This window comes from Schistocerca piceifrons, chromosome 2, assembly GCF_021461385.2.
Source record: "Schistocerca piceifrons isolate TAMUIC-IGC-003096 chromosome 2, iqSchPice1.1, whole genome shotgun sequence".
NCBI lineage: Eukaryota > Metazoa > Arthropoda > Insecta > Orthoptera > Acrididae > Schistocerca > Schistocerca piceifrons.
In genome coordinates, this window is record NC_060139.1 from 884360732 (window position 1) to 884376483 (window position 15752).

A 15752-nucleotide genomic window follows, 5' to 3' on the forward strand; every position below is an offset into this window, starting at 1 on the left:
TTTTCTCCTATTTCCAAAAGTTTTTCCCACAGATATTTCACTTTAGATTATGTGTTCAAAAATGTTCAAATGTGTGTTAAATCTTATGGGAATTAACTGCTAAGATCGTCAGTCCCTAAGCTTACACACTACTTAAACTAATTTATCCTAAGAACAAACACACACACCCATGCCCGAGGGAGGACTCGAACCTCCGCCGGGACCAGCCGCACAGAGATTATTTGTAATACGCGTTTATTTCATATCACATACCTTTCCTTTCCTGAGCATTCACCAGAGCAGTAAAATGTATCGTAAGCTCGGGTTACTTGAGCTCTGAGGTATAACTTGAGGGTAAAACTAAAAAAAATTTATTTGTCATAAGAGGCAACAGGAAAGCACGAGAGTGGTTGTACTGTGAAGTTCCGATGAATGGAAGCATTGTCTGCAACGAGAAAAGGTTTGTATTTCATATACTGGCCACCACAGGCGCTATTCGACTGTGGAACTGAAAATTTATTATATTATTTACTCCACAAACTTTCGTTTGTACACGCTACTTCAAAGGGCACAGGATCTTTCTAAGCGATTTATTCTTCAAATATCGTAACTCCTGTAACTTCATACACTGTTAGTTCAGTGTATTTTATAACATAAATGATTTTAAAAGATGAATATGAAGACTGGTGAACATAACCTGTAAATGTGTGCAAATTGCCCACAATACTTTTCCGTGTAATTTGGATACAAGTAACCCTGAACCACATTTCTGTATTTCAAATAGTGTATAACTGTGGCTCAAGTACGGAGTGAAAATCATTTCTTTGAAAGCTAAGCTACTGTTTGTTAAATGTAGTTTATTTAGTGGTTTTGCAACACAGTAAATGTAACAGAGTGGACCTGCAGTACACGTATCTTTTTCACAGATGAGAAGAAGATGCCAATTACTGGAGGCATCCTGGCAGCAGGAAATACTTGATTAATTGGATGAAAAATTGCAAATGTGTATGGATGGTGTAAGGAGTATGTAAATGTCCCAACGACAATCTGAGATTGATTTGAAGATTAGTAGAGCTACAATCAAAAGAAAATGTAAGAATAAACACATGAAGAGTCCTGGATAGTCAAAAATGTTTACAACAGAAGAAGAAAAACTTTTGCTAGTTATCTTGATAAAATATGCAATTTTGTGTTTCTATGTAGTGAACTAGACTTAAGGGTTCACTATAAAATCTTATTTTGCTTGGCAAGGAAGAATTATGACACGTTTCAAGAGCAATACTCCCGGAAGAGATTGGGTGAAAAATTTTCTGGAAAGTTATCCACATTTGTCGGTTAGATTTGCAAGTAATGTAAAAAGAACCGGAGCTGTCATAGACAAAAAGGCATAGTCCACTTTATCGAAAACCTTAAGCATGTGATGAAAGATACTCGTTCAAAAAACGCCTTTAATTATGATGAGGCAAAAACGAGTGATGATCCTGGAAAGAAAAAGATCGCATGCAGGAGAGGCTCTGTATATCCGCAAAGAGCAGTAAATTCTACAAAATTCATCGTAAGTGTCAAGTTTTGTGGAAATGCAACTGGAACCACACTCCCGCCAGATATTATTTACAAGGCTGAACACAACTGGAATACATGGACGGAAAATGACCCAGTGAGGGCACGATACAATCTTAGCAAACATGAGTGGATAAAGTAAAGAAGAGAATGGATATTATGCAACGCTACGTTCATTTTGCCGCAAAACAATAGAAACAGGTAACAGTCAAGTAGACTCAATGCAACGAACAGAACGTAAACAGTTGCAACATTCATAACGGTAGAAGATAAGGTTCGTTTCTTCCAACTTTCACACGAATTCTGACAACTGGTTTATGGGCTCAGTATGAGGTGTGACCACCTCTGGCAGCAATATAGGCGTGACAACGATTGGCTATGCTGTAAATAGTGTCATCAGTCTCATGTTGACAAAATAACGCACGTTCTTCCTGCAGAGCGTCTCGCAAGTCTCAGCGAATCTGATTAGTGCATCGAAGACATGCTCTATGGAATTCAAGTCGGGAGAGCGAGAGTGCAGTATTGTCCGTTTCCAAGGAAATATCAATGCTGTATGAGGCCAAGCGGTATCGTCCATCAGTACGAAGTCTGGGCCCCAGGTCCTCGCAACAACCACATATGAGGTCCCAGGATCTCGGCACGATACCAGACAGCAGTTAAACCGTGCTGATTTACCCATACAATTTCATGGAAACGTTTTCGAGTGGCCAACATAATCCCTGCTCACACCATTAGGGATGCAGCATATGTATCGGTGTCTTTTCGCAATGTCTGGGTCCCGAAATCGCGTTCCACGTTCACTCCAGATGGTAATACGTCGAGAATCACTCTGCAGACAAAATCGGGACTCATCTGAGAAAAGAATATTGGCCCAGTGTTTGACCATCCAACTGGCATATTGATGACTCCACTCTGGACGTTCCCTTCTGTGAAGAGGCGTCAGAGGCACACGTATGGCTAGTCTCCAACAACAAAGGCCACTCTGCCGATGCCTTCTGTACACAGTTTGCCTTGCTATAACACATTCAGTGTGTGCTTTGAGGTCAGATTCCAATTGCCATGCAGTACTCTTGGTTCAAATGGCTCTGAGCACTATGGGACTTAACATCTATGGTCATCAGTCCCCTGGAACGTAGAACTACTTAAACCTAACTAACCTAAGGACATCACACAACACCCAGTCATCACGCATGCAGTACTAAGGCGGTGCCGTCGTGCCCTTACAGCCAGAAACAATTCTCTCATTCTGATGTCACACGTGGTCGGCCCTGCCCTGGTGTTTGAGATACAGTTTCGGTCTCTATAAACCGTCGCCATGTCCGAAAAAAGCACAGAATGATTCCCATTAAGCCATTGAGCCACATCAGTCTGCGACTGTGCTGCTTTCATTCTTCCAAATGCCCTCGATCGCAGAGTGTGGAAGGCGTCTTCTCTGTGTCATAGTGCACCGTCTGTGACTGTGTACAGGGCGATTCTGGCTGTGGGACTAACCCGGCAACTACCCCGTTTGACAGGTTGAAGTGGTTCAAATGGCTCTGAGCACTATGGGACTTAACTTCTGAGGTCATCAGTCCCCTAGAACTTAGAACTACTTAAACCTAACTAACCTAAGGACATCACACACACCCATGCCCGAGGCAGGATTCGAACCTGCGACTGTAGCGGTCGCGCGGTTCCAGACTGTAGCGCCTAGAACCGCTCGGCCACCTGGGCCGGCGTCTGTTGAAAGGAATGCCTCTTTTCGCGCAAAACACAATCGTACGGACATCTGTTAGCGATTTGTATGATTATATCGTAAATGAAGCACACAACGGGGAAATAGCTGCTTGTTGCTTTAAGTTTGGACACCTGTGTAGTATTTTTGAGGAATGGTCGCAAGTCACCCACTGTCCTTCTGAAGAGAACAAGATGGGAAGGAGGTTCTGCTAGAAGATAATCTGAGTTCTCATTTAAGTCTCAGCGTAATCTAAACAGAGGCCCATTTACAGTCAGTTTGGGACACAACAAACGTGTGCTCGAGTGCTTGCAAATTTTGTTAGTGTTAGAGCGTTAGTATTTTTGTGAGGTGCTGCACACTACATTTCAAATTAAAAACATATTTTAAGATCACTTTTCGATATGTCGTCTAAATCATTTCCATGAAATACACGTGTTTTCCCACTTGCTGATTTTTATCTGTACAATAACATTTTAAAGCAGAATATCACTGTATTATAGCTTTCTAGAACGTAGACGCAGCTGTGAGTAGAAACTTCAGTCTCACTTATTTCAAAGCTTATGACTCTTCAGTCATTAACAGAAAACAGGGAAGAATACTTGGGAAACCCTGAATATAATGGAATGATAGATCTACAAGCAGAGAATTACATCCGTTTGGAAATAGAGACAATAAAAACTGCAATAAAATCTTTAAAGAATGGAAGGGCTACAGGCATTGGAGGTATTCCTGCAGAATTATTAAAATTAGGAACAAAGAAATTAATGGAATTGTTAAGAAACGTTTTCGAAAGATGTTTAAATGGGGAAGATGTCCCAAATGATTTGAAAGTAGGATATATTTCAGTGATACATAAAAAAGGAGCGAAAGATGAGTGTAAAACTTGTAGGGGAATAACAGTGACCAATACCTTCAGTAGATTATATGGAAGAATTATTAAATATTTGTTAGAACAAGAGTACAAAGAAAAGGAGGCTGAAGAACAAGCAGGTTTTAGAGCTGGAAGATCAACAATTGATCATATCTTTTGCCTACAACAAATTATTGAAAAAAAATGGTTCGGGCACAACCTATACATTTAGTATTCATAGATATAGAAAAAGCCTATGATAGTGTGCCTTTATCCAGTTTATGGAAAGCTTTAATATCAATAGGAATAAATCCAAGAATAATTAAAGCAATTCAAAATTTATATAAAAATTCTATTTCAAAAATAAAAATTGGTAAATATGTATCACATGGATTCCAAGTCACAAAAGGATTATGTCAAGGATGTAGCATCTCACCTACATTGTATAAAATATATACAGAAGTAACTTTACAGAATTGGAAGAAAAAATGTCACGCTATGGGAATACCAATAAATGATAGAACAATATACTCGTTACAGTTTGCAGATGACCAACTGATTATAGCCTAAGACTATGAGGACATAGAGTATATGACCAGAAAATTGATTCAAGAATATAAAAAATCAGGTCTAAATGTAAACATGAATAAAACAAAGTACATGGTAATTGGTGGAGTGAATGGAGACTTAATATTAGAAGAAGGAATGGGAACAATAACAGCTACTGAGGAATATAAATATTTAGGTGTGGAAATTACAAATGATGGGAAACAGGACAAAGAAATTAGATCAAGAATAAATTTTGGAAAGACGACAATCTCTCTATTGAATGGAATTCTCTGGGACAAACACATAACAACTGATAACAAAATAAGGATTTTTAAAACAATAGTTAGGAGCATTATTACATGTGGTTCAGAAGTGTGGACAACAAAATGGCAACTGAAATCAAAATTATTAGCCACAGAAATGGATTTCTGGAGACGTTCAGCAAGAATATCAAGACGAGAAAGAATAAGAAATGAAGTAATCAGAGACAAGATGAAATGTAAAAATTCAATTATTGATTTCATCGAGCACAAACAACTTGAATGGTATGGACACATCAGACGAATGGAACAGGAAAGGCTACCAAAATGCATGATCGACTGGGTACCAATTGGAAGAAGAAAAAGGGGATGACCACCTGATACATGGATACAGGGAGTTCAGTCAGCAATGAGGAAGAACAACATTCCTGAAGATTTATGGACAAATAGAGAAGAGTGGAGAACAATAATTAGTGACTTACTGTAATCTAGAATAGGTGCTGGAAAAATGTACTCACATTGTAAATCCAGAATAATAATAATAATAATAATAATAATAATAATAATAATAATAATAATAATGACTCTTCAGTAAATCCCTAGGAAAAAGGATTTGGCTCAAGTGACCGAAGTATGAGTCTAACATTACCCTAAAATCACTTAATCATAAAATAAGTTAATACAAGAAAAATAAGTAATTTGTAAGGAAAGTTTACTTAGGAATATTCTGTAATTTTGGGAAAAGCATAACTGATGTACAAAATTTTATTAATTATACCTGCTGTTTCAAAGAAATGAGCAAAAAACGAAATTTTAGGCTAATGTTGCCAAAGTTTACGGTATGCATCATGTGGCTGCTAATTTCATTTCTTATGACCATATTTTTTTATAAAAAATAGGAAGAGACTGTGAGCTGAACTCCAGACTTTTCTCTTATATTTAGAACATTACTCAGGTACACTGTTGTCCAGTATCCCGTTCACAGCTGAGTACTCCATAACAGTGCTCACTTCCGTACGCAATCGGGTCGCTCTATGCGGCAATGCTCACACGTTTTCCAGATGTAGCGCTGAGCACTTTAGTTGTTCTCACCAATATGATCTTAAAGTAAAGCGTACTGTGAATATTATTTATTCTTAAATTTTCTAAAACTAGATAACATAACAAAGTAGCACAATTCTGAAATGTTTTCTGTGTGAGATGTTTCGAAACAAGCCACAACACAGTCCCTCATCACACTGTTTACAGCAGTTACACAATGTGTTTGTTTTTTGTTGTCCCTGTATACTATCACGGACTTTCCCTGTATCACAAAGAGGAACCATATACATGTGGATTTTTTTACGTGTACAGATACAGGTACAGAGCAACCATTGTAAGTGAGATGGAACGTCGAATAATAAATATTATTTTACTCACCTGACCCTAGTATATCCAAGTCGTTAATGTGACTCGTTGAAAAAATGTTTCGCTGAAATGAGTAACTTTTATGTCCGGGCGTTATAATGGGGTTTTATAATTTAAATTTTAACTCTACTGGTTTCACTTTCTTCTTGATTTGCACTCTGCTACAAGCAAAAACCAACTTGCAACTAGAATAGACCACAACTCATTCGTATAGCAACAAGAAATCAGCTCCAATATGAAAAAAGTAATGTGAACAGTCTCAGCTCAATAATCTTACAACATAACAGTTTTACATACATAGAGTTTACTGGTATAATTGATCGTCTATTTTACGAATGTTTTCATCATATATTACAAACGAAAAGTACGTTAACAAAATACAGTATACAAGGAAAATGAAGTTTTGGATATCTTAATCATAATGTGTACACGGATACTAAAAAATTCCAAATAAATCCTAACTAACGCAATTTCAAGCAGCAATTAACGGAAACAAAACATATATTACAATTTTCATAGATCTTAAATTGGAATAGAGCATTACTATTAGCACACAATATTAATTACATGAAATGGAAAACTCAGAAATTTCTCTACAATAATATCACAGTGTCTGTGCTACTATGAAAATGAAGTACTACAGCAGGCAAGTTCATGAAAATTATCTCAGTCTAACTGTACAGCACTTCTTTAGATATAAGATTTTCTTAGGCATAGGCGCATTCCATAAAAGTGAGAGAAAGATGTATTCATGTAATTTTCAAACTTTTCTAAAATTTGGACAACAATTTCAGATGCCTTTCTTCAGTTTTGAATACACTTCATCCTCTTTTTAAACAATCAGATCTATTTCTTATGACCACATTTTTTATAAAAAATAGGATGAGACTGTGGTGGTGGTATGAATTAGTAGTCACTAACTCAACACTGCATTTTCACAACTTGTTCTTCTACTGTTTCCTTGTCTGCATTGTATGAAAGATTGTTTTATCACAGAAGTTGTTAGAAGTTGTCAGTTTACTTCTGATGACTTTGCTAGACGGTAAATGACGGATCATCTGCGAACAATCTAAGAAGGATGGTCAGATTGTCTCCTAAATCATTTATAAAGAGCAATAATAGCAGACTGATAATAATACTTGCTTTGGGAACACCAGACTTTACTCATTGACTTTTCGTCATTTACTGTGGGGTGGCCTTTTGTGATAGGAAATCAAGCACCCAGTAGCATGAGTGAAACGAGAGTCTATAGGTTTAGAAGAGGAACGATGTCGAAAGGCTTCTGGCAATCTAGAAATAATGAATCAGTTTGAAATCCCCTGTCGACTGCCCTAACTACTTCCTATGAATAAAGGACGAGCTGTGTTTCACAAGAGCGACATTTTCTGAATCATTACGAACTATACGTCAATAAACATTTTTATTCGAGGTAATTCATAGTGTTGGAACACAGTAACTATCCCAAAGTCCTACTGGAAATCGACGTCAGGGACTTGTGTCCGTCGTTTAGCAAATTACCCGAAATTCCTTTCGTAACTATCAGTGTGACTTGGAGAACTTTTCAATGTTTACAAACTTGCAGGTATTACACTTCATAATAACTCAAGATCCGGTGATTTAAACTATATTAATATCTGATGATTGGTAAATTCTGTACTTTTAAAAGAGCTTATTTAGTGTTGTAAGTTACAGCAGTTAGCAATACAGCATAACTGCACAAATAAGTAGCAGTAATGACTTTACCAGTTATATACAAGCAAAGAATACACAGCAAATTTTTCATTCAGTAATAACAGTTGTATGCTGATTGTTTTGGAGAGTATCACGTAGCGCCTTGTGTAACGAGGAAACGCCTATCAGCCCGCATCGAAATTCAGCAGCGTTACGATTTTGGCCTACTAAGAGGGAGGGTTATCGTGCAGTGAAATCGTTGCCTGCATTGATTAGGATACTACGACACCATCACAGTGGCACCGACCCGCAAGCGGCCTGCCGTTGTGGGCGAGCGGTTCTAGGCGCTTCAGTCCGCAACCGCGCTGCTGCTACTGTCCCAGGTTCGAATTCTGCCTCGGGCATGGATGTGTGTGATGTCCTTAAGTTACTTAGGTTTAAGTAGTCCTAAGTCAAACCCATTTGAACCCGCAGGTGAATGATAGGGCAGATATGTGTTTTCTCAATCACGCATGACTGAATGCATCACGTGCCTAAAGTCAGAGAATGGGCTTCTTTGTTGCAAGACGGATATCCATGTGGCCACTACGACGATGTACGGAGCACCACAGACTGTCAGCAAGGCGATAGTTTTTGAGCCACTTCTTGTCAAACGAAAATAATGGACATCTGAGCCTCAGTTCTGTGTACAATATCTCGCTGGACGTATCTGAATGTGGAGGCACGGAAGAGAACGTTGGCGGCCAGACTGCCTTTTTCACCGTCAAATCGGTCCAGCGCTTGGTGTATTTGTGTGTAGTGGCATTGGTTAAAGACACAATTACCTGTGGTTTGCATCGTCTGTAATCTGGGCAGCCAGTGCTACATTTCCGACGTGTAAAGTTCAATGGCTGCCCCCTGTCTCTGATATCTCACTACCTTCGAAAAAGCAACGCAGCCTCTCATGTTGACGTACCTCGAAACACAGGACGTTCGACTGGTGCTTTGGCCAACAAATTCACCAAAACTGTCATCCACTGAAATGATCTGATAGTGGACTGCCAGACGATTGCCACACCACCATTCGCCAAACCCTGTGATTGAAGAGGCCTTGTACAGTGTTGAAACAGCAAGGAATGCCGTACCCGTGTCTTACAAGCTAAGTTCATGCCTATCTAATGCATCACCACTACCACCATCGCCACCACCACTACGACCCCCACTAGGTGATTCATTCTGAAACAGAAGGCCCACCAGTGGCAGCCGGGTTGTAATCGTTGTCACCAGAGGGAGACAGCTCTGCGTACTAAGTTTGTAAGCCTCCAACAAATTTTCTCATATACTCTTCTTACTACACTGTATTCACACAAGAAGTAAATTTTTGTTATATCTCACACTTTTGATGTTGTAATTCCATTCATCAGTAAGTATTCTCCAAATAGGTTCTCTGTCCACTTTAATGTATATTAGAAGTGTAATCCACGCTATTAATAAAACCATATCGTCTCATTAAAAAAGTAACACCAGAGCAAATAAAAAATTGCAAATGTTCATTGCAAGCAAAGTCTTCGATTACACTTACTGCCGTGTAGTTGACAGCCAGACGTGCATACATCCCCGGCCACTGACGCCGGTTAGTATACGCAGACTAGTGAAATGCAGAGCAAATCAAATGGTTCAAATGCCTCTAAACACTATGGGACTTACATCTGAGGTCACCTGTGCCCTAGACTTAGAACTACTTAAACCTAACTAACCTAAGGACATCACACACATCCATGTCCGAGGCAGGATACGAACCTGCGAGCGTAGCAGCAGCGTGGTTTCGGACTGAAGCGCCTAGAATCGCTCGGCCACAGTGGCCGGCAATTCAGAGCACGTGGACACATCACGCAGGCGGGAACATAGCGCAGTTACGAAAAAAACAGCTTTCTGGTGTTCCTCAATGGAGTGAAAACTTAAAAACATGTTTCCTCGGGAACAGCCCAGACATGTGGTGAACGTACATCTAGATTTTACAGACTGATTAAAAAACTGAATATGGAAATCTTGTCACATGTTAGAGTCCCCTGTAGGTACACACTAAGTGAAATGTGAATGCCAGAGGCATTAACTTTATTTTAATATGTTAGGTGATACATTAGGCAATTAAATACGAAGGCGGCTGGTAAAGACAGAAGTCATTTGAATTTAGTGTCTCTACTGTAACGTGGACCACTATAATGAGCACTGAGAGACACTTCGAATACATTTGCCAGTCTAGATAAAATATGTGTACTTCATCATTATTCTGAACATTTATTGGTGTGTGCATTCCCCGTGTTTTGTAATTTAATGAGTTATCCCTGTTCCCTTTAACACACGCTGTCGAAAGGATCAGAAAACAAAGCAATTCTATTGGGAGCAATATATCTGATACCATCGAGCACTTAACACATGTATTCATCGTCTGACAACTGACAAAGTCTCATAAAGTAACTTAACAACAACAAATGGTTCAAATGGCTCTGAGCACTATGGGACTTAACTTCTAAGGTCATCAGTCCCCTAGAACTTAGAACTACTTAAACCTAACTAACCTAAGGACATCACACACATCCATGCCCGAGGCAGGATTCGAACCTGCGACCGTAGCGGTCGCGTGGTTCCAGACTGTAGCGCCTAAAACCGCTCGGCCAGCCCGGCCGGCTTAACAACAACAGAAACTGCCTTAGGTTCAAGGGAGAATTGCGGAAATCAGTTACACCTCGTAAGATTCCGAGAAACTTAAGATCAGGATTGTTGGTCACGAAGTAAATGAAAGTAAGGAATTCTACTATCTAGGCAACAAAATAACCAGCGACGGACGGAGCAAGTAGGAAATCAAAAGTAGACTAGCACTGACAAAAAGGGCATTCCTGTCCAAGAGAAGTCTACTAGTATCAAACATAGACCTTAACTTGAGGAAGAAATTTCTGAGAATGTACGTTTGGAGCATAGCATTGCATGGCAGTGAAACGTGGATTGTGGGAAAACCGGAACAGAAGAGACTCGAAGTGTATGAGATGTGGTGCGACAGACGTATGTTGAAAATTAGGTGGACTGATAAGGTGAGGAATGAGGAAGTTCTGTACAGAATCGGAGAGGAAAGGAATATGTGGAAAAGGATAAAGGACAGGATGATAAGACATCTGTTAAGACATGAGGGAATGACTTCCATGGTACTGGAGGACACTGTAGAGGGTAAAAACTGTAGAGGAAGACAGAGATTGGAATACATACAGCAAATAATTGAGGATGTTGGTCGCAAGTGCCACTCTGGGATGAAAAGGTTTGCACAGGAGAAGAATTCGTGGCGGGCCGCATCAAACCAGTCAGAAGACTGATGACTCAGAAGGAAAAAGGTTTCTTCTTGACTTACACTCAGCTGAGAAACCACTCTTCTCAAAAGTGACTAGGTGGTTTTATCCTCTTTGGAGTATGAAGTTAAGGCCTGCTCAGAAAGCAGCGAAATATTTCGATGTGTTGTTGTAAATGTGATTTTCACTGTTGGAAATGTCACAATTAATAAAACGTTCAGAGCTATTAGGTCTTGGTCAAATGGAATCCCGTCGCGCATACGCGAGCTGAGACGGTTACCGGAGCTGCGATGTAGTCGGAGCGGTGGTCGTCGGCCGTTGGCTGCGATCATTCTCCCCTCCAGGTCCACTCGCCGAAGTAAATAGGCCGCGGTGCAATGCTACAAGTTTTCAACTGGCTGCCGTTGCGTCTCCGGTGGAAGAAGATAGTTACGCATACGCTCGTCTTCTAGGATGCGAGGGCCGACGAACCTCCTGGACGACCCGGAGCTGCCGCCATTTGTTGCCTTTACTGCGAGGCAAGAGTGGTCCTCCGAATAGCCGTGGTGTAGCCGCAGCCGCGCGGAATGCGCCGGCCCACGAGGTGCCGTCGGCACGGCGCAGCTGTCGGAATCCGAGTGGGAATGTATTTACTTTTGAATAAAGCAACAGTTTTATTAAATTGGCTGTTAAATGGTTGAGTGGGTGAACCAAAGACCTTACAACGAGTAGGGATTAGTGACTGGTGTCTGATGTGTTTGGTAGTTATTAAGAAAGAACCTGTGTTGGTCGTCACCTACGCACTTTCAAGAATTTGAGGCACGTGTGTGAAATGGTTTTTGTTCCGAGAGTGAAAATTTTGGGTGATCATTGACAAATTTGGCATAATTTTATAATACACTGCGCAAAAAGTTAAGGAATAACTTTTTCGAAACCATGTAATTGCCTCCCATTGCGAAGCATAGGTTTGAATTTTGGATGGAAGATACGTCTGTAATGGCTCTAAACCTGGGGACTCTGCTACGTCACCCTCGGAGCTCGGAGACGCTTCAAACAGCAAGTTGTCAACACACGCGATGAAAAGCCCACAGCTCGGAAGTTCACGTGAGCTGGATGTTGGCTTGACGGTGTCACATTGTCACCAAATTTCCCCACAATTCTACCCAACACCATCGTCGACGTGTCAAGTGATGAAAGACATCATCACAGCCCATCTTACCCATATTTTACTTCTTATTTTGACGTCCCTGCCACGGAGATGCCCTGGGTTGAAAACACGCGTTTTACTTATGGGTGGCTTACGAAAAAATTTGAGACTTATTGCCTTTCGAATCGACACAAAAAGGCTTCAGGGGGTGGCATAAAGGACGTCAATGAAGCCACTCCGTATCCCTGTGATGTTCATTCCACACATTTTGCCGTCGCTAACAGCACTTCGCAGTGACATGAGCGACAGGAAGATATTCTTGACAATCTTTCACATTGCTGACACCCTTGGACGTTTCAACACTACTCTAAAGATGGTGTCGGGTTCCATCGCCTGGAGTGCAGCGCGACCGCTACTTTTGCTTTCATGTACAGGTTGGAACCACTAAGAGCCATTCAAAGAAATTGGATAAAAATGTAAATGTCGTGTGACTAGGGCCTCCCGTCGCGTAGACCGTTCGCTGTGTGCAAGTCTTTCGATTTGACGCCACTTCAGCGACTTCCGCGTCGAAGCCTTTCGATGAAAACGAAAGTGATCCTATGCAGTAAAAGGACTTGGGCTTTTTCAACCCTCCTGTTTTCTGCCCTCTTGTGGCGTGACCACACGGATGTGCAACATTAACATGTGTGTCAATAAAAGACAAAGGGTCACTCTAAAACCCTCTTGTTCGGCAACACTCTCGATGTCACCCACGCAACTTTATTGCTCGCGTTATAATTGTATCTGGCAGTAACTCCAAAACACCAGTTCGGCCTGGTGCGTGCTATCCTTCCTGCTCTATTCTGCCTGGAGGTAGACAAACCTCACTCAAGGGGATGTCCAAGTAGTTGCCTAACACTCGGGCGATACAGCAGCTGCCAGACTCAATTGGCGTCGTGATTTCTGAAGGTACATTCGTAAGGTGTTGAACAAAGGTACATGGGTGGGACGTGAGGTGTTGGCGAATGGGGGTGCGGGGGAGGGGGGGGGGGGTCTTAGAGAGACCATTGCTCGTTTCACTTACACACATGTTACTGTTGCACTCCCGCGTGATCACGCTAGAGGGGGCGGAATTTAAGATGGTTGAAAAGACTTAGTACCTTTACTGCTTCGGATCACTTTCGAATTTAGTTCAGTGGTTTTGAACAATCCCTAATGGTTCTAACTTGCCAACTTATACACAAAAGAAAAGATTGCGAGCACGCTGCGCTCCAAAGGAATGTGATCACTTTCCAAGGGACTGCAGCCCCACAACGTCCTTAGAAAAGGGCTGAAACCCCCGAGGGTGTCAGCAGTGTCAAAAGGTTTCAAGAATGTATTCCTGTTTGCGCACTGCTCTGTAAATTGTAGTTTTCCACCGAGAAATGTGTGGGAATTAGCGCTCCAGGGGACGGGGTAGTTTCATTGACACAATTTATGCCACCCTCTGAGGTCTTCCCGTGTCAATTCTGAGAAGGGGTTGTAATAGTTCTTTATTTACGTGACCATTACGGCACTCCAACCCCAGTACACGGTACCAGTAATATCGTACTAATTTTCTGTGAAGTAACAGACATATTTTTGTGACAATATTCACATTTGGTTTTATTAATGTGTAAGTATTCCGATGTATCGATATATTACAGTGATATGGTTCTTGTGTGTATTCATTTCTATGAGACTGTCATAATCTTTGACTTACTTGTAACCGTTTTGGCACGAATGGGCACAGAGCAATCTTTGTTTCACTTTGCAGGAGTTATGTTGTTATTTCGCTTTGTAAAAGAACAGTCAAGTCTTGTGTTTGGTTAAAGTGGAAATTAAATACATGAAGACTGATACAAAACTGTTTTCTTAATGATGTGACAATTAAGAAGAACTATATGTGAATTTACAAGAAGTTTAATAAAAATAAGGATCGTGAACATCAACTCAAAAATTATTTCTACCATACCATTGTACTGACCTGGGATTGTTTGATCATTAAGAATATCCTGAAAAACGCATTTGTTAGGTTTTCAAATATTGCTAAAATACAGATCTAAACCTTCTAGCAGTCAAAGTGGAATCACCCTAGAATCAACAGGATGAGCCATAACAACTTCGACGAAATCTACGTGGGAATCCATTCAAGATAAGTGCCAAAATTAATGACATTTTTACAGTGACTTCGTTACTTCCATTCTGAAGAAACCATCCACAGTCAATAACTTTGTTGTTGCCCGATGAAGCGAACATATGCTGCGTGAGTATCATTATTAATCTTATTTCTAACCTACTTTGCAAGTGGTGGTATTGTTAGAGGGAGTATCTGAAATGTTTACCTCAGCCACCCAAAATAAAACCGTGGAGATGTCAAAAGAATGAGTGAGATACAGGTAAATGATGCTGTAACGACTTCCTGAATGTGTGGCGTATCCGCAGTGGCGTTGGGCAGGTTTGGGGTGAAATTTGGTGCCCATGTGGTATCATTAACTCACCTTCCAGGTCACATGAACTTCCGAGCAGTGGCCTATTTTCCGCATGTGTCGACACCTAAGTGTATGAAGCGTCGCCGAGCCCGGGAGTGACGTAGGAGGATGCTACGTTCTTTCATTACTACAGAGGAAGCTTGTAGGTACCTTTGAACCAAAATTCTAATTTATACGTTGAAATCGGAGGCCCCTACGAGGTTTCAAATAAGTGATCGCTTAGTACTGTTGCGCAGTATACATTTATCTGCGGAGTTCAGAGTAGAAGTTCACTAGTGTTTTCCAGCGATTGATTTTATCGACCAATAGATACTTGAAATTTTACGAATCCCAAATGGCTCTCACATTTAATTCTAATTCTCTTGATTTACTCAGTTTCGAGACACTGCCTGTATAGTCCGTATATTTCATAAATCTCATCTGTACTTCAAGCCTACATTTACTGAACTCCAATTTTTAAGGCCATTATTCACTTCATACTTTGTATTAATTTGATAAACCTTATTTTGTTTGCAATTTAGTTTTTTTCATATTCTCCGTTAATTCTTTGGGCTTTCTCTCATTCAGTCATTTACAGCGATTATCTTCCTATCAATTAGCAGTTTTGTCTTTATTTTGTGTATGACCATATGGTTCCCTTACGTATTTACCAATTTCAGGTGGTATTACTGCAAGCCGTGAATTTATGCCGTGTGTGCTGCACATCTAAGACCGACAGTGGGCGAACAGCATTAATGAGAGTTCCACCCTTTCACGATTATAGTTATATACTTATTCAATGAAGAAAGAGAGGTATCTCACAATGTGTTAATACCTGCAATAAAAGT